The 18,636-nt window shown below is 39.7% G+C and overlaps 1 long non-coding RNA gene across 1 annotated transcript; it reads left to right on the top strand.

Moving 5' to 3' along the window:
- The first annotated feature begins 14,484 nt into the window (after nt 1–14,484).
- LOC115193393 (uncharacterized) lies at nt 14,485–18,034 on the top strand. Its single transcript, XR_003878151.1, has 2 exons — nt 14,485–14,973; nt 17,880–18,034. It is a non-coding gene; the product is annotated as an uncharacterized LOC115193393 (long non-coding RNA).
- The last annotated feature ends 602 nt before the right edge of the window (nt 18,035–18,636 follow it).

Below are 18,636 nucleotides of genomic sequence, written 5' to 3'. Positions count from 1 at the left end.
AGCTTCTATGGGACGTTTGCATGTTATCAGTATGTCAAGGCATGTAGAGTTATATCTGATCACAAAGAAGTAATTAGCATACATATAGGCCATGAATAGTATTCAGATGACTTCCATTGAAGCACCATTGTTACTGGGAAGTGTGAAGACAGACCTATGATTACTTCTGGCCTGGGTGAGTAATGGTGTGTTCCAGTTATCTCTTATATCTACCGTAGTGTGCACTTGCTCACTTCCATTCATGGATTTGAAAGGAAATTACTAGTAGTATATATTGAAACTCCCATTAGACCATGCCAACACCAATCAAAATGATTTTAAATGTGTGGAGAGTAGTGAACGAGTGCACACTTCAGAAGAAAGGAGATTATTGGGACACACCCATGAAAGCATTTAATCATCATTCATTTTGTCCATGGTCTCTCTTTAAAAAAATGACATACAGTGCCTTCAGAAAGTATTCACATCCCTTGACTTCTTCCACATTTTGTTGTGTTACAAAGTGGGATTAAAATTTATTTCATTGTCATTTTTGGTCAACAATCTACACGAAACAATTATAATATTTGTTCAATAATTATGAAAAACAACACTACTATATCTTGATTAAAGAAGTATTCAACCCCCTGGGTCAATATACATGTTGGAATAACCTTTTGCAGTGATTACAGCTGTGAGTCTTTTTGGGTAAGTCTCTAAGAGCTTTCCACAACTACAGTGAGGCAGGTAGCCTAGTGTTTAAAAGCGTTGGGCCAGTAACCGAAAGGTCGTTGGTTTGAATCCCCAAGATGACTAGGTGAAAAGTCAGTTGATGTGGCCTTGAATAAGGCACTTCACCCTAATTGCTCCTGTAAGTCGCTCTGGATAAGCGTGTCTGCTAAATTACTAAAATGTAAATGATTGTGTAACATTTTCCCATTATTCTTCAATCTGCCAAATTGGTTGTTGATCATTGCTAGACATCCAATTTCAGGTCTTGCCACAGATTTAAGTCAAAACTAACTTGGGCAACGAGGAACATTCACTGTCTTCTTGGTAAGTAACTACAGTGTAAATTTGGCCTTGTGTTTTAGGTTATTGTCCTGCTGAAAGATGAATTATTCTGCCAGTGTCTGGGGGAAAAGCAGACTGAACAGATTTTCCTCCAGGATTTTGCCTGTGCGTAGCTCCATACAGTTTTTTATTTTATCCTGAAAAACTCCCCAGTCCTTAACAATAACAAACATACCCATAACTTAATGCAGCCACCACTATACTTGAAAATATGGAGAGTAGCACTCAGTAATGTGTTGTATTGGATTTGCCCCAAACATAACACTTTGTATTTTGGACAAAAAGTTAATTGTTTCGCCACATTTGTTTCTAGTATTACTGTAGTGCATTAGCTGTCAGAGCAGCTTACCGATCGCTGCAGCTGTACACAGCCCATCTGTAAATAGCCCATCCAATTACATACCTCATTGTTTTTCTGCTCTTTTGCACACTAATATTTCTACTTGCACATCCTCATCTGCACATCTATCACTCCAGTGTTAATTGCTAAATTGTAATTACTTCGCCACTATGGCCTATTTATTGCCTTACCTCCTTACTTAATTTGCACGCACTGTATACAGATTTTTCTATTGCATTATTGACTGTACGTTTCATTATCCCATGTGTAACTTTGTGTTGTTTTTGTCGCACTGCTTTGCTTTATCTTGGCCAGGTCGCAGTCGTAAATGAGAACTTGTTCTCAACTGGCCTACCTGGTGAAATAAAGGTAGATAAAAAATAAAAGGTGCCTTGTTGCAAACAGGATGCATGTTTTGGAATATTTGTTTTCTGTACAAGCTTCCTTCTTTTCACTCTGTCAGTTAGGTTAGTATTGTGGAGCAACTACTTTGTTGTTGATCTATCCACAGTTTTCTACTATCACGGCCATTAAACTCTGTTAATGTTTTAAAGTCACCATTGGCCTCATGGTGAAATCCCTTAGCGTTTTCCTTCCTCTCCGTCAACTGAGTTAGGAAGGATGCCTGTATCTTTGTAGTGACTGGGTGTATTGATACACCATCCAAAGTGTAATTGATAACTTTACCTTGCTCAAAGGGATATTCAATGTCAGATTTTTGTATTTTTTTTACCCATCCACCAATAGGTGCCCTTGGCGATGCATTGTAAAACCTCACTGGTGTTTGTGGTTGAATCTGTGTTGGAAATTCACTGCTCGACTGAGGGACCTTACAGATAATTGATTGTGTGGTGTAAAGAGATGAGGTAGTCATTCAAAAATCATGTTAATCACTATTATTGCACACACGGTCCATGCAACTTATGCGACTTGTTAAGTCCATTTTTACTTCTGAACGTATTTAGGGTTGCCATAACGAAATAGTAGAATACTTATTGACTCAAGACATTTCAGCTTTTCATTTTTTATTAATTTGTAAACATTTAAAAAAACATCATTCCATTTTGACATTATGGGGTATTGTGTGTAGGCCAGTGCCGAAAAATCTAAATGTAATACATTTTAAATGCAGGCTGTAACACAACAAAATGTGGAAAAAGTCAAGGGGAGTGAAAGTTTCTCTAGGCAATATGTTAGGGAGCCTTATAAAATACATGGGTAAATGGGACGAGATGGCAGGGAAGAAAACAGAGAAATGTCCTGCTTTTGTGGATTTTCATATTTTTATTAATTTAACAGTTAAAATATATTAATATACACATTTTAAAGGACAATGGTGCACTCTTGTGGTCTGTAGTAATGGTACCATGAAAGAGTTTTGTTGCTGTCCTTTTTCCAATCAGGCCCTGGTTCTGCATCCTTCTTTGGCACTACCATTAAACTAATAGGGGTTTAAATGCCGGTCTATTTCCCTACCTGCACTTCCTTGAAAGGTGTCGCTGACAATTATCTCTGTTTCATGACATGTGGTAGTCTGGACGTCTCATGTGGCAGATAAGAGAAATGCAAATGAGCTGAACAAGCATCTGCTGCCCAGGGAGAGGGAGTCGTTTAATGCCAACCAGAGGCGGGCACAAAAAAAGGTCCTGGGATGAGTGTCATCAAAATGACTCACCCAAACCTTATCCCCCCAACACCGCACAGGCACGCACGCACACAGGCTCACCCTGGCTGTTTGATGTTGAAAAGGTCCACAGAGCAGGAGAACATTTGCTGGGGTTGGAGGTGGAGAGAGGACGTTGATGTTTTTTCATAGGTCATCTCTCCATTACACACCTGAGGGATGGAATTCAACAGGCATTTATTCAAAGAGGAAAGGTAGACTGCTTTTCCTCAGCACTAACTCAATTCCAAATCCAATTGTACTAATGCACCAAACATAAACTGAGAGAAACTATTTCAGTTTGTTGAACAACATGTGAGGAGAATGTCAACATTTTCATCAACTTTATCTGGGTTATAGGCCCATTGAAAAGACTGCAGTTGGTATAAGAAACCAAGAGAGACACACGTACACACACACTGGTAGGTCTATCTGGTCGTAATTTACTCATCTTAAACCTAATATTTCACAAAGCTATACATGGTGTCTGCTGGCTGGCGGCAATAATGTAGTTACTTGTTCAGTAAATAAAGTTAGAAATTCAAACATTGCAAATTGTTAAATTAATTTTCAATGCAAAAGCATACTAATCAGCTACCAATATATATTTTTGAATATACAACTGTCATGTATAGCCTACCTGAACCTGCATGACATGAGCCATCCTCATGCACTCTCCCAGCTTGGATAGAAAGTTGTTGTGCATAAAACCAGTCTATTAATGGCAAATAATACAGTCAGTCCAACCTCAAAACACTGGCTTATTTGGGATTGTTTCATTATACATTGTAGCCTACTATCTATAGCTATACAGAATACTGAATTTTGCTACTATTTATAAACATTTAATAAAAATTACACATCAAATAGCCTAACAATTATGAAAAAAGTAGTCGGCTTGGATAAATTCAGCCACTATTTAATGATGAATTTAGCGGATTTTCGACTGCAATTTTCAAAGTAAATTTAATAAAATTAAATCCAAATTGAGAGGCGGCTTCCCTGGTCTGCTGAAGTCCTCATTGCTGCTGCTCTCTCTGTATCTGTCTCTTCAAGTATCTCTGTGTCTGTACTTGTCTCTCTTTTTTCTACATAGAGATAGTAGCTACAGTATGCGACTGCGTCACCTTGCAATTTTGCGTGCAAATGTTTTCACCATGGCATTTACTGTAGGTCTAGGTTGTGGGCCTGACTGTTTTCTATACTGAGTATTGCCAACCTAGACAGTCTTTCCTAAAACGTTGTGTAATATACACTATATATACAAAAGTACAGTGTCTTGCAAAAGTATTCACCCCCTTGACATTTTTCCTATTTTGTTGCCTTACAACCTGGAATTAAAATGGATTTTGGGGGGGTTCGAATCATTTGATTTACACAACATGCCTACCACTTTGAAGATGCAAAATATGTTTTATTGTGAAACAAACAAGAAATAAGACAAAAAAACTGAAAACTTAAGTCTACATAACAGCAGGTAGGCGGCAGGTGGTTAGAGTGTTGGACTTGTAAGCGAAAGGTTGCAAGATTGAATCCCCGAGCTGACAAGGTAAAAATCTGTCGTTCTGCCCCTGAACAAGGCAGTTAACCCACCGTTCCTAGGCCGCCATTGAAAATAAGAATTTGTTCTTAACTGACTTGCCAAGTTAAATAAAATAAAGGTAAAATACAAATTTACCCCCTCAAAGTCAATACTTTGTAGAGGCTGCAATTCTCTTGGGGTATGTCTCTATAAGCTTGGCACATCTAGCCACTGGGATTTTTGCCCATTCTTCAAGGCAAAACTGCTCCAGCTCCTTCAAGTTGGTTGGGTTCTGCTGGTGTACAGCAATCTTTAAGTCATACCACAGAGTCTCAATTGGATTGAGGTCTGGTCTTTGACTAGGCCATTCCAAGACATTTACATGTTTCCCCTTAAACCACTTGAGTGTTACTTTAGCAGTATGCTTAGGGTCATTGTCCTGCTGGAAGGTGAACCTCCATCCCAGTCACAAATCTCTGGAAGACAAACGGGTTTCCGTCAAGAATTTCCCTGTATTTAGGACCATCCTTCAATTCTGCACAGTTTCTCAGTCCCTGCCGATGAAACACATCCCCACAGCATGATGCTGCCACCACCATGCTTCACTGTGGGGATGATGTTCTCGGGGTGATGAGAGGTGTTGGGTTTGCGCCAGACATTGTGTTTTTCTTGATGGCCAAAAAGCTAAATTTTAGTCTCATCTGACCAGAGTACTATCTTCCATATGTCTGGGGAGTCTCCCATATGCCTTTTGGCAAACACCAAACGTGTTTGCTTATTTTTTTCTTTAAACAATGATTTTTTCTGTTTACTCTTCCTTAAAGCCCAGCTCTGTGGGTTGTACGGCTTAAAGTGGTCCTATGGACAGATACTTCAATCTCCGCTGTGGAGCTTTGCAGCTCCTTCAGGGTTATGTTTGGTCTCTTTGTTGCCTCTCTGATTAATGCCCTCCTTGCCTGGTCTGTGAGTTTTGGTGGGCGGCCCTCTCTTGGCAGGTTTGTTGTTTTTTAATAATGGATTTAATGGTGCTCCGTGGGATGTTCAAAGTTTTGGATATTTTTTTATAACCCAACCCTGATCTGTACTTCTCCACAACTTTGTCCCTGACCTGTTTGGAAAGCTCCTTGGTCTTCATGGTGCTGCTTGCTTGGTAGTGCCACTTGATTAGTGGTGTTGCAGACTCTGGGGCCTTTCAGAACATGTGTGTGTGTGTGTGTGTGTGTGTGTGTGTGTGTGTATGTATATATGAGATCATGTGACAGATCATGTGACACTTAGATTGCACACAGTTGGACTTTATTTAACTAATTATGTGACTTCCGAAGGTAATTGGTTGCACCAGATCATATTTAGGGGCTTCATAGCAAAGGGGGTGTCACGTCTGCTCCCGCTCTCTCCCTGGCGCTTGAGGGCGCCAGGCTGCCCTGCATCACGCACTCATATCATCCATTACGCACACCTGCCTTCCCTCGTCATGGGCATCAGCGATATTGGACTCACCTGGACTCACACATCACCTGTTATTACCTCCCCTGTATTTGTCAGTTCCCCAGCTCTGTTCCCCGCTTCTGCATTGATTGTTTTTTTGTCTTTGTTTTCTTGTATGCTGATGCTGTTCCTGTCTCGTTCCATGTCCATTCTTTATTAAATGTTTTACTCCCCGTACCTGCTTCGTCTCTCCAGCGTCAACTCATGTGACAGGGGGTGAATACATACTATGCACGCACGACTCTTCCATTTTTTTTATATATATATATTTTTTAAACATGTTCTCTTTTTCATTTCACTTCACCAATTTGGACTATTTTGTGTGTCCCTTACATGAAATCCAAATAAAATCTATTTAAATTACAGGTTTAATGCAACAAAATAGGAAAAAAAACAAGGGGTATTGTAACGTCTGCTTCCAACTCACACTCTCAAACATGTAGATCCCCTGAACGCAGCTCACTTTCCAGCGCACTTTCCAGGTCACACTCTCAAACACATAGCTCCCCTGAACGCAGCTCACTCTTCAGATCCCAATCACCTGAATTCTGATAACCTGTTCACACACCTGTATGTCATTATCACACACTATTTAGTTCAGTTCTTTGCACCCCATCATTGTGAGGTATTGTTTGTTTTGTGACACACGTCTATTCGGAGCTCTGGTTTTCCCGTAATTTAACCCTCCCGTGTATAATAGTTTTGGCCTTCCTCACGAACGACGCCTTTTGCCGATTCGCTGCCTGTACTTTTGCCTGTACTTTTGCCTATCAGATTTCCTGTTATCAACCTATTGCCTGATCTCCCGGGTAATGTTACTAGCCTTTCTCCTGCCTGTACTGTTGCCTTTTTGGACCCCCGTGTATGACCTTCTGCCTGCCCCAGGACCCAGCTACCTGCCTCCTCCTGTGGGCCTTTACAAATAAACACCTGCTGCGCCCTGCGCTTGAAACCAGCCCTGTCTCCCATTGTGTTCATTACATGGATGAATACTTTTGCAAGGCACTGTATGTGGACACCCCTTCAAATTATTTGATTCGGATGTATAGTACTACTAGCTGGTTTGACTCTGCTACATGATCACATTATTTGAGTTATGGACCATCATATATGAAATTGTTACGTTTTCTCAAATGTACCTTTGTCACCTTACCAACAGGTTGATAACTTGTAGCTACACAATTCCCTTCCATTCATGATGCCCTTTCTTATGTGCTAAAGGGTCATCCCTGAAGAAGGCCTGTAGGATGAGGAGGACCATGAGGTCATGGACTTCTTGGAAGAAGATGCTTTTGATGAGCAGTTACTTGGTGAAGACTAGGACGAAGAGTATGAGACACACACACACACACACACACACACACACAGGACAGACAGGTGAACATCGACTGGCAGAGAAGCAGCTGAACTGGTGCCCCCTAACCCTCCTAGGTTGACGCTGGTGGTGCCTGCTGTACATACCAAGCTAGTGGTGTAGGTCGTAGAATGCTATAGCCTGGTCCCAGATCTGTTTATGCTGTCTTGCCAGCTCCTAATTTATGATAGTTGTCGTGCCATGTTACCATAGCAGTTGGCTTGGCTTTACATAGGAGTTAGCTGTATAGCACAAACAGATCAAAGACCAAGCTAACATTTGGCTGGTTGTCAGAACAGAAAGAGTGAAACGTCAATGTACTACTCTAGAAATTGTTGGCGTTGTTACAGGAAAGATAGAAAGGAGAATATGACGTGGTTTGCTTGTGTGGCACCTGAATGTAAGGGCAAGCATTTGTGTATGATGTTATGGTTATGATGTAACTTGCACTTTGTTTTCAGGTTTGAATGAGACAATGTACTCCCCTAACCTTATTCTTTCAATAAAGTTATTGTTTTATTAATATTATATTACTTGTGTATGTCTTTCTTATTATATGTAAGACTCAATGCTTTCTGAAATTTGTTTTGATGCATATATGTGTTTCATTTACTATCCCAATAAGAAAGTGTCTGATCACAGAAAATTCCATAGAATTTTCGAGAAGTACCATCAGTCACTAAAACAGGTGTTCCTTATTTTGTAAGGTTTAAAATATAAATAACTATTACTGTGAACGACTTATACCTTGCAGAGCTTGAGTTGTAAAACAATAACTTGAAAAGATACTTACAGTTTATGCCATGATTTTAACTTTCATTATAACCTTGTTTATGACCCGAGATACATATAGACAGTTTCATTTACACAAATATATGTGCCACAATGGAGCACTCTGGCAGTTTACAATAAAGAACACATAATAAACAGATGCGCTGCAATTCAGTTAATGTAAATAACTGACAAAAGAATTTATGAAGAATGACAACCTTTCATTGCAGTCTGGTTTCTTTATTTACTTTCAACAACATAATTCAAGAGTGTATACTCATTAGAATTGTTTTAATAATATATATCCAGTATCATCATAAAGTCTATTTTGCAAAATGATGAAATGGACTTTGATGATACTGAAGATTCTACCATGGGCCATTGTATCTCAGATCCCTAACACAGCAAGCAATGCTAAGTATACAGCACTTAGTATTGCTTACTGTGTTTGGCCTCAGATGCTGAGGGCCTTTTGTCTGCCCTGTAGATAATGGTCCTGCATCTTCTGGTGACCTATTGAGCACAGTACAACAATGACATAGAAAATGATGACGCATTATGTATGCCTTATTTTGATGACAAAACAAAGTATCATACACACCTGTGCAGTAGACGTTTGTTGCTTTCAGGGTCCAACTCCAGCTCCAACTGACCTGTTGAATAACAAATATGTAATTTCATATTCAATTTTGTTTCCTAACGCCCACACGATCAGCCTGAGCATTTCAGTGGCACAAGGAGGCTCAGGGAAATAAAAAAATATATTTTGGCGTTATATAAAAAACAAAATAAACAGTGATTTATTAGACATAAGAGATTATTAAAACATTTCATTTAAAAGACTGCAAAGGGGCTTTAAATTGCTTAGATCGTAAAAGTCATTGCGCTGCCTTAGTTATAGACCTTTCTAAGGCCTTCGACACTGTTGACCACTACATTCTCATTCAAAGGCTGACTGAAATGCCCCTGGATCATGTTTCTTGCATGTGGTTTGATAACTATATGTCAGAATTGGACACAATGCTTGATTTCTGTTGGTGTCAAGTCTAGTTTCCTGGATATTAAAAAATATTGGGACCTGTCCCTTTACTAATTACTGTATATAAATACTATTGGTCTATCTTTTAAAACTTGTAATATTCATCTGTATGCAGATGACACTTATGTATGCCATTGCCCCAACTGTTGATCAGGCTATGTTAGAGCTGCAATCTGACTTTGTTGCCTTACAGAAAAGCCCTAGTTGGTTTAAAACTGGTAACGCAGGCAATACTAAATATACAGTATCTTGTTCTCAAATTCTCTCAAAACATTTTCAGATGGACTACATATCTATTAATTGGATGGTTCTCCCATCGATCTGGTTCCCGCCTATAAATATCTGGGCATTAGGATTGACAAAGATTTAATGTTTAAAAAAAACATATGGATGAGTTAGTTAAAAAGCTACGATTTAAAGGGGCCTTCTTTTTTAGAAATAGATCTTGCCTCTCCTTAAATAGCAGAAAGCAGATTGTACAGGCAGTTCTTGACGATGGTGACAACATTTACCAGATTGCAGAAGCCACGTACTACTCTTAACCTCTTATATCTAGATGTTCCGCTAGCGGAACGCCTCACCAATATCCAATGATAGAGCGTGGCGCGAATTACAAACACCTCAAAAATTCAAAAACTTCCATTTTTCAAACATATGACTATTTTACACCATTTTAAAGACAAGACTCTCCTTTATCTAACTACATTGTCCGATTTCAAAAAGGCTTTACAACGAAAGCAAAACATTAGATTATGTCAGGAGAGTACCCAGCCAGAAATAATCACACACCCATTTTTCAAGCTAGCATATAATGTCACAAAAACCAAAACCACAGCTAAATGCAGCCCTAACCTTTGATGATCTTCATCAGATGACACTCCTAGGACATTATGTTATACAATACATGCATGTTTTGTTCAATCAAGTTCATATTTATATCAAAAACCAGCTTTTTACATTAGCATGTGACGTTCAGAACTAGCATACCCACCGAAAACTTCCGGTGAATTTACTAAATTACTCACGATAAACGTTCACAAAAAACATAACAATTATTTTAAGAATTATAGATACAGACCTCCTTTATGCAATCGCGGTGTCCGATTTTTAAAATAGCTTTTCGGTGAAAGCACATTTTGCAATATTCTCAGTAGATAGCCCGGCCATCATGGCTAGCTATTTTGGCACTCACCAAACTCAGATTTACTACAAGAAAAATTGGATTACCTTTGCTGTTCTTCGTCAGAATGCACTCCCAGGACTTCTACTTCAACACCCAATGTTGTTTTGGTTGCAAATAATCCATAGTTATATCCAAATAGCTGCGTTTTGTTCTTGCGTTCAAGACACTACCCGAAGGGTGACGCGCCGGCGCGTTTCGTGACAAAAAATGTAAAAATATTCCATTACCGTACTTCGAAGCATGTCAAACGCTGTTTAAAATCAATTTTTATGCGATTTTTCTCGTAAAATAGCGACAATATTCCAACCGGGAGACCTTGTTTTTGTTCAAACACTGAAAATTGAAAATGGAGTCTTCACATGCACCCGCGCACCAGTGTCATTGTTCTCAGAATGACCACTTTCCAAAACCCCTACTGTTTTTCGCCCAGGGACTGCAGAGTCCTCATTCCCCGTTCTGGCGCCTTCTGAGAGCCTATGGGAGCCTTTGAAAATGTCACGTTACAGCAGAGATCCTCTGTTTTCGATAAAGAGGCTATAGAAGGCCAAGAAATGGTCAGAGAGGGCACTTCCCATATAGAATCTTCTCAGGTTTTGGCCTGCCATATGAGTTATGTTATACTCACAGACACCATTCAAACAGTTTTAGAAACTTTAGGGTGTTTTCTATCCATATTCTAGTTTCTGGGCAGGAGTAATAACCAGATTAAATCGGGTACGTTTTTTATCCGGCCGTGAAAATACTGCCCCTATCCTAAACAGGTTTTAAAACGTTGGATGCAGTCTACCATAGCGCCCTTCACTTTATCACAGGTGACAGTTTTAATACTCACCACTGCATCCTGTATCAAAAGGTTGGCTGGTCCTCATTAAAATTCTGTATATCACTTCACTATTCCCTTTTTGTTTACAAAGCTCTACTACACAACTTTCCGACTTACCTAACTTCGCTGTTAAAATATAAAAACATGAGATACCAAACCCATTCCCACAGTTGGTTAACTCTTGAGGTTCCTCAGGTCTCCACCGAACTAGGAAATTCCACTTTTAGTTTTAAACAAACAAATGAACAAACAATGAAAAACCAGTCACCGCGAGGTTTACAAATTCATAGACTTATGGCCTCTATACTGTGACCACACAATTTTATTCCCGTCTATCATCACATAACAAAATGCCAATCCAGCTGAATCTGCGGGCTTGTTATATGTCAGATGGAGCGGCTTTGGCTTCTCCACTTTCCCCTTCTCCACTTTCCTAAGAGAGTGATAGCACAAGACTTGGAAAGCAAAAAAAATAATAAAACATAACAGTATTAACAGTGTGATAAGCTATGCATATTTATATATGCATGAAAACAACACCAAAGTCAGAAACCTTGACAATTCCCACTCTCTTCACCTGACTCTATGCCTCTAGGATAATTTCCTGCTGAGTTCCACAAAAATGAAAGCTCTAAAAAGATTCCTCATGCTTTCACCCAGTCTTCCCCTTTAGGCCCCAGGTTCCGAGAGGTGTTCACAAGTCATGTCATTTTCACTTTGTTCCCCATCTTCTTCATTTCACCTGATAGGCACGACACCTGAAATGCAAGTGCGTATCCCTAATCCACGTTCCATCCTCTTGAGGGAACTCAGCACTGTATCTGCTTTTACATCAATGCCTTCAACATTTTGTTCACAGTACAATTACCCCTTTATCCTCTATCATATGATGCATTAACTTCTTATGGGCAGGTGGGACGGTGTTACCTTTAGAATCCATTCCCTTGGCATTTCGCCTAGAATCTTCAAATGTACACCCCTTTAACGATTGTTTCAATGCAGAATGATACCAAGTGGGACTATTTGTAAATGCCTTCAGTACTCTAGCCCATGTAAATTGCTCCCCCTGGCAACAGAACCCGAACCAGTGTCGTGACTCCTCAGACACCGGCACAGACCAAAATTGGTATTTCATGTCTAACACACTGTACCATTCTGAGTCTGATGGAATAGATGCCAATAGGTCTCCAAACCTGCTACCACTGGTGTGATTTTCACTGCATGTTTGTTTATGCCACGAAAATCCACAGTAATACACTATTTTAGTTTGTTTTTTTACCGGGTATAAAGGGCTGTTGCTTCTAGCTGGTCCGCGAATCACTATGTCACGTTCAAGTAATATTGGAAGGTCCTCCGCCACCGATTTCTCAGCCTCTGGTTTAACTTCTTGCATCTAGGCGTTCCACTAGCGCAACCCCGTTCCGCCAGCGGAACGCCTAGCCAACAGCCAATGGAACAGTAGGGCGCGAAATTCAAAACATCAAAAATCTAATAATTTCAATTTCTCAAACAAATGACTATTTTACACCATTTTAAAGATACACTTCTCCTGAATCCAACCACGTTGTCCAATTTCAAAAAGGCTTTACAGCGAAAGCAAAACATTAGATTATGTTAGGACACCACCTAAACAAGAAAAGCCACACAGCCATTTTCCTAGCAAGGAGATGTGTCACAAAATCCCAAATCCAGCTAAAATGAAGCACTAACCTTTGACGATCTTCATCAGATGACACTCCTAGGACATCATGTTACACAATACATGTATGTTTTGTTCGATCAAGTTCATATTTATATCCAAAAACAGCATTTTACATTGGCGCGTGATGTTCAGAAAATGATTAAAAATGAGCCCAATGTGCACATTAATTTACAGAAATACTCATCATAAACGTTGACAAAATATATAACAATTATTTAAAGAATTATAGATATACTACCTCTTAATGCAACCGCTGTGTCAGATTTCAAAATAACTTTACGGAGAAAGCACATTGTTCAATATTCTGAGTACAGAGCTCCGCCATCAATGCAAGCTATACAGTTAGCCGTCAAGCCACGGCGTCGTCAAAACTCTAAAATACTGTTAGAAATGTTTTCTTATCTTTGCTGATCTTCGGCGGAATGCACTCGGAAGGACTCCCACTTCCACAAGAAATGTTCATTTGTTTGATAAAGTCCATAATTTATGTCCAAATACCTCCGTTTTGTTGGCGCGTCCAGAACACTATTCCAAAGGCACGAGACAGGGGCACAAGTCAATAGACGAAAAGCTCAAAAGTTCCATTACCGTTTGTAGAAACATGTCAAACGTTGTTTCCAATCAAACCTTAGGGTGTTTTTAACATAAACAATCGATAATATTCCAACCGGACAATAGCGCATTCATTACAGAAGAAAAATAGCCTGGCAAAAATGAGGGGACACGAACAACAGGTATAGGCCAATCAAAAAGGTCATTTTTTATAAACCAAAAACTATTAACTTTAAACAAAGAAAAAGGAATGAGGTGTGGAAATGTCATAATGTAGGGTGTATGTAAAGTACATGTGACTGCACGAAGACCAGGGCCAGTTAGTTAGTTGTTTTTGGAGGATAGTGGGGTGTGGCTCCTGTCCTTGAACCCAGACTGACAGCAGGTGAGTTGTGTATTTTTTGGGGGAGCATTTGTAATAGTTGTATTGGTTGAGGAAAATGTCTTCCATTCTGAGTAGTTTTGTTCAAGCTCCTCCAGAGGTAGCCTTAGAGTTGTGTACTAAGGAGCAGTTAATTGAAATTGCTGAACATTATTAGATTGAGATTGTTGATAAAAGAATTAAAGAGACTGTTAAAGCTAAATTAAAGTAGGGTCTTAGGGAAATAGGTGTTTTTTGGGGTCAGTCTGCTAGTAGTGAGGGTACAAGTTCAGTCTAGCCCTTCATTAACTTTTGAGCAGCAGAGGGAGCTGTTGCAAATGCAGTTGGAGATAGCACGATTGAGAAATGCTAATAGACCAGAAGGACTACCACAGTTTGATGTTTCACAGAATCTTCGTTTGTTGCCTAAATTTGATGAGTCAGATCCAGACACATACTTTGCTTTATTTGAGCGTATTGCGGAAGCTAGAGCTTGGTCAGATTTGGACATGACTTATGTTGTTGCAATGTGTACTTACAGGTAAAGCACGTGAGGCTTTTGCAGCTCTGAGTGTAGCTGACAGTAAAGTGTATGCTAAATTAAATCAGCAGTTCTGAAGGTCTACGAACTTGTGCCAGAGGCATATCGTCAACATTTTCGTTACAGGAAAAAGTTAGATTCACAAACCTATTCTGAGTTTGTTCGTGATTTGACTTCTGCATTTAATCGTTGGTGTACAGCTTCTGAAGTTAGTACTTTTGAGGGTCTGTCTAATTTGATTGTGTTAGAACAGTTCAAAAATTCTGTGTGTGACCAGGTTGCTACATACATGAATGAACGTAAAGTTAAGTCTCCAAGTGATGCAGCAGTCCTTGCAGATGAGTACAGGCTAACACATAAAAGCCATTTTGAGTCAAACAGTGACATGTACCATAAAAATAAATGTACTTCTAGGAATAGTAGGTCACCTTTTTTTTGGAGCTTCTTTCCAAAGGCCTCAGCAGAAGTTTGGGTCTGGAGGACTTAAAGCACCGGTTAATGCTAATACCTGTCGCTACTGTTTAGTTGAAGGACATTGAAAGAAAGATTGTCCTCTACTTAAATCAAAAAAGTCAGGTCAAGTTAACCTCTCTGGGCTATGTGGGACGATTTCGTCCCACCTACGTAACAGCCACTTCAATCCAGTGGCGCGATTTTTGAATCGTTAGAAATGCTATAACTTCAATTTCTCAAACATATGACTATTTCACAGCTATTTAAAGACAAGAATCTCGTTAATCTAACCCCACTGTCCAATTTCAAAAAGGCTTTACAACAAAAGCAAAACATTAGATTATGTCAGCAGAGTACCCAGCCAGAAATAATCACACAGCCATTTTTCAAGCTAGCATATCATGTCACATAAACCCAAACCATATCTAAATGCAGCACTAACCTTTGATGATCTTCATCAGATGACACACCTAGGACATTGTGTTATACAATACATGCATGTCTGTTCAATCAAGTTCATATTTATATCAAAAACCAGCTTTTTACATTAGCATGTGACGTTCAGAACTAGCATTCCCACCGAACACTTCCGGTGATTTTACTAAATTACTCACGATAAACGTTCACAAAAAGCATAACAATTATTTTAAGAATTATAGATACATTACCCCTCTATGCACTCGATATGTCCGATTTTAACCTCTTGAATGTCTCATCCCGTTAGCGGGATCATTTTCCAGCGAAAACTCCTAGCGACATTAGCATAACGAAATTCAATATTTTTTTTTTTCAAATATAGGGCTGTCTCATATCGTTTTATAGATACACCTCTCTTGAATCGACCCTCGTTGTCCGATTTCAAAAAGGTTTTACAGGAAAAGCACAATATTAGATTATGTTAGAGGAGTACTTTGTAAAAATCGCATCATATGAATTTTCCAACCAAGCACACGCATCACATATAGCCAAAAAACAGCTAAATGCAGCACTAACCTTTTACAAACTTCATCAGATGACACACCTAGGACATCATGTTACACACAGCATGCAATCTTTTGTTCAATAAAGGTCATATTTCTATATAAAAACAGCATTTTACATCGGCACCTGAGGTTGACTAACTATTTTCCCATATAATGCGTCCCGGGAAACAGTGCTACAATTTTATAAATTACTATTCGAAAACGATTTTTTTAATATATATTGTCAATCTAAGATTTATAGATGAATATCTCTTGAAAACACCAGTCAAAACAGATTTTAAATTAACTTTACAGGGTAATCACACTTTGAGATCAAATGGGATGCGATACCCAGAAATTGAGCTCGAAAACCTAGCTCGGCGCCATCTTTGAACATTTGAGCACGTAACATCTGATATTGTATAATATCGCCAATAATCCCTCACCTTTAGTTGTCTTCATCAGAAATCACTTCCCGATGTCCCAGGTCCATGACAAATGTATTTTCGGTCGAAAAAGTCCATGCTTTATGTTCCATTAGCTTCCTCTTGTTAGCGCGTCCTAAGGCTGTAATCAAATGTCGATCCGTGGGCGGCAGCTGTCTAACGCAAAATGACTGTTTACGGTAAGTTAGGGTCGTTCAAACATGTCAAACGTTGTATCAAGAAATCGTCAGGGCCTGTTTCAACAAGAAAGCCAATCAGATTCAAGTGGGACGATTTCATTGTGTTTCAAAAAACTTCCAAAGGTGGGGGCAGACACGGCCGCCAACGTCACAATGCTCATGGCCCTCCGACTGTGACCAATTGCCACATCGTCTCTTTCACTGAGTTTCTACCGTAGAACCCTCAAAACACTTTGTAAAGACTGGGGACATCTAGTGGAAGCACTGGAAAGTGCTCAATTTTCATTTTTTTACGTTGTGATTTATAGGTAAGGCTGTGAAGTCGAGTCCACAATTCAGATTTCCACTTCCTGGTTCAATCGGTCTCGGGGTTTTGACTGCCATACGAGTTCTGTTATACTCACAGACACCATTCAAACAGTTTTAGAAAATTTAGGGTGTTTTCTATCCATATAAAATAAGTATATGCATGTCTTAGCTTCTGACTTTGATTAGTAGGCCGTTGAAAATGGGAACGATTTTTTTCCAAAATGCGCTGTGGCGCCCCCTATCCTAGGGGAACGTCAAGAATTAAAATAGCTTTTCGGATGAAGCACATTTTGCAATAATCTAAGTACATAGCCCGGCATTACAGGGCTAGCTATTTAGATACCCACCCAGTTCAGCCTCCACCAAAATCACATTTCCTATAAGAAAAATGTTCTTACCTTGCTTGTTCTTCATCAGAATACACTGCCAGGACTTCTACTTCAATAACAAATGTTGGTTTGGTCCCAAATAATCCATCGTTATGTTCCAACAGCGACGTTTTGTTCGTGAGTTCTAGAATGCTTCTTCGCGGTGTCGCGCATGGCGCATTGGCGTGTCAAAAATGTCTAAATATTCCATTACCGTACTTCGAAGCATGTCAACCGCTGTTTAAAACCAATTTTTATGCCATTTATGTCGTAGAGAAGTGTTAATATTCCGACCGGGAGTATGCATTGAGCCTAAACAGCCGAATAAAATTTCTCCTCAGAAGCGACTCATGCACGCGCATCATTGAAAGGTCCTCCGAGCATCCACTTACAAAAGGCGATAATATATTTCAACCTGAGGTTCCCTCGTAAACCTTCAGTTATTTCGCGGGCTCTGAGAGCCTATTGGAGCCCTGGGAATTGTCACGTTACAGCTAAGATCCTTACTTTTCAATAAAAAGAGGTAAGACGCACGACTCCTTGTCAGACAGGGTACTTCCTGCTTGAAGCCTTGTCAGGTTTTTGCCTGCCATAGGAGTTCTGTTATACTCACAGACACCATTCAAACAGTTTTAGAAAATTCAGAGTGTTTTCTATCCAAACCTGAACAATAATATGCATATTCTAGCTTCTGAGTTGGTGTAGGAGGCAGTTAAAAATGGGAACATATTTTTTCCAAAATTCTCAATACTGCCCCCTATACCAAACAGGTTAAACCTGCTGTGATGGCAGCTCCTGTTTCAGCCTCTGACCACCAGGGTGAGCTTTTTCAGCCACTAGTTGAGTTTGATTCTCAGTCTTCCCACTGTGATTTTTCAGCCTTTATTTCAGATGGTGTAGTGTCCCTGGTAGATGGCAACCAAAATGTTTCAATCAAGATCTTAAGAGACACTGGAGCTTTAGATTATTTTATTCTGGAATCTGTTTTGCCGTTCTCTAAGGAGCCTGATACTGGCAGTTGTGTAATGGTACGTGGTATGGGTTTAGTTCCATTCTCTTCTCCTTTACATAAAGTTACCCTAAAATGTGGTCTGTTAGAGGGTGATGTAGATGGTGGGGTTAGACCCCAGTTGCCAGTAGAGGGAGTCCACATGATTTTGGGGAATGACTTGGCAGGTAGTAAGGTGTGGGCAGATGACAAACTAAACATCTTTACGAAGCAACCTTCAGTGTCCCCAGCAAGGGTATCTCCAGATTGCAACTGTGTGTCACCTGAGGTATTTCCAGTTTGTGCTGTTACCCGCGCTGCCTCTCGTAATAAGGTTGAGAGTAAGCCAGAAAGTCTTGAGTTGCCAGTCAAACTCCAGACAGAACAGTCGACTAGTTCTAGAGATTCATTGATGGCTGAGCAAAAGGCCGATACTGTTTGATAAAGTTGTTCCTGATTCAGTGGTGAGGAATAGTGCTCAGTGTTATTTTCTTCTTGATGGGCTGTTGGTTAGGAAATGGGTTCCACACTATGATCAG

The sequence above is a fragment of the Salmo trutta genome, chromosome 5, assembly GCF_901001165.1.
Source record: "Salmo trutta chromosome 5, fSalTru1.1, whole genome shotgun sequence".
In the NCBI taxonomy this organism is placed as follows: Eukaryota; Metazoa; Chordata; class Actinopteri; order Salmoniformes; family Salmonidae; genus Salmo; species Salmo trutta.
Note: the sequence above shows the minus strand (reverse complement) of the source record. Positions and strands in the feature narration are given on the sequence as shown.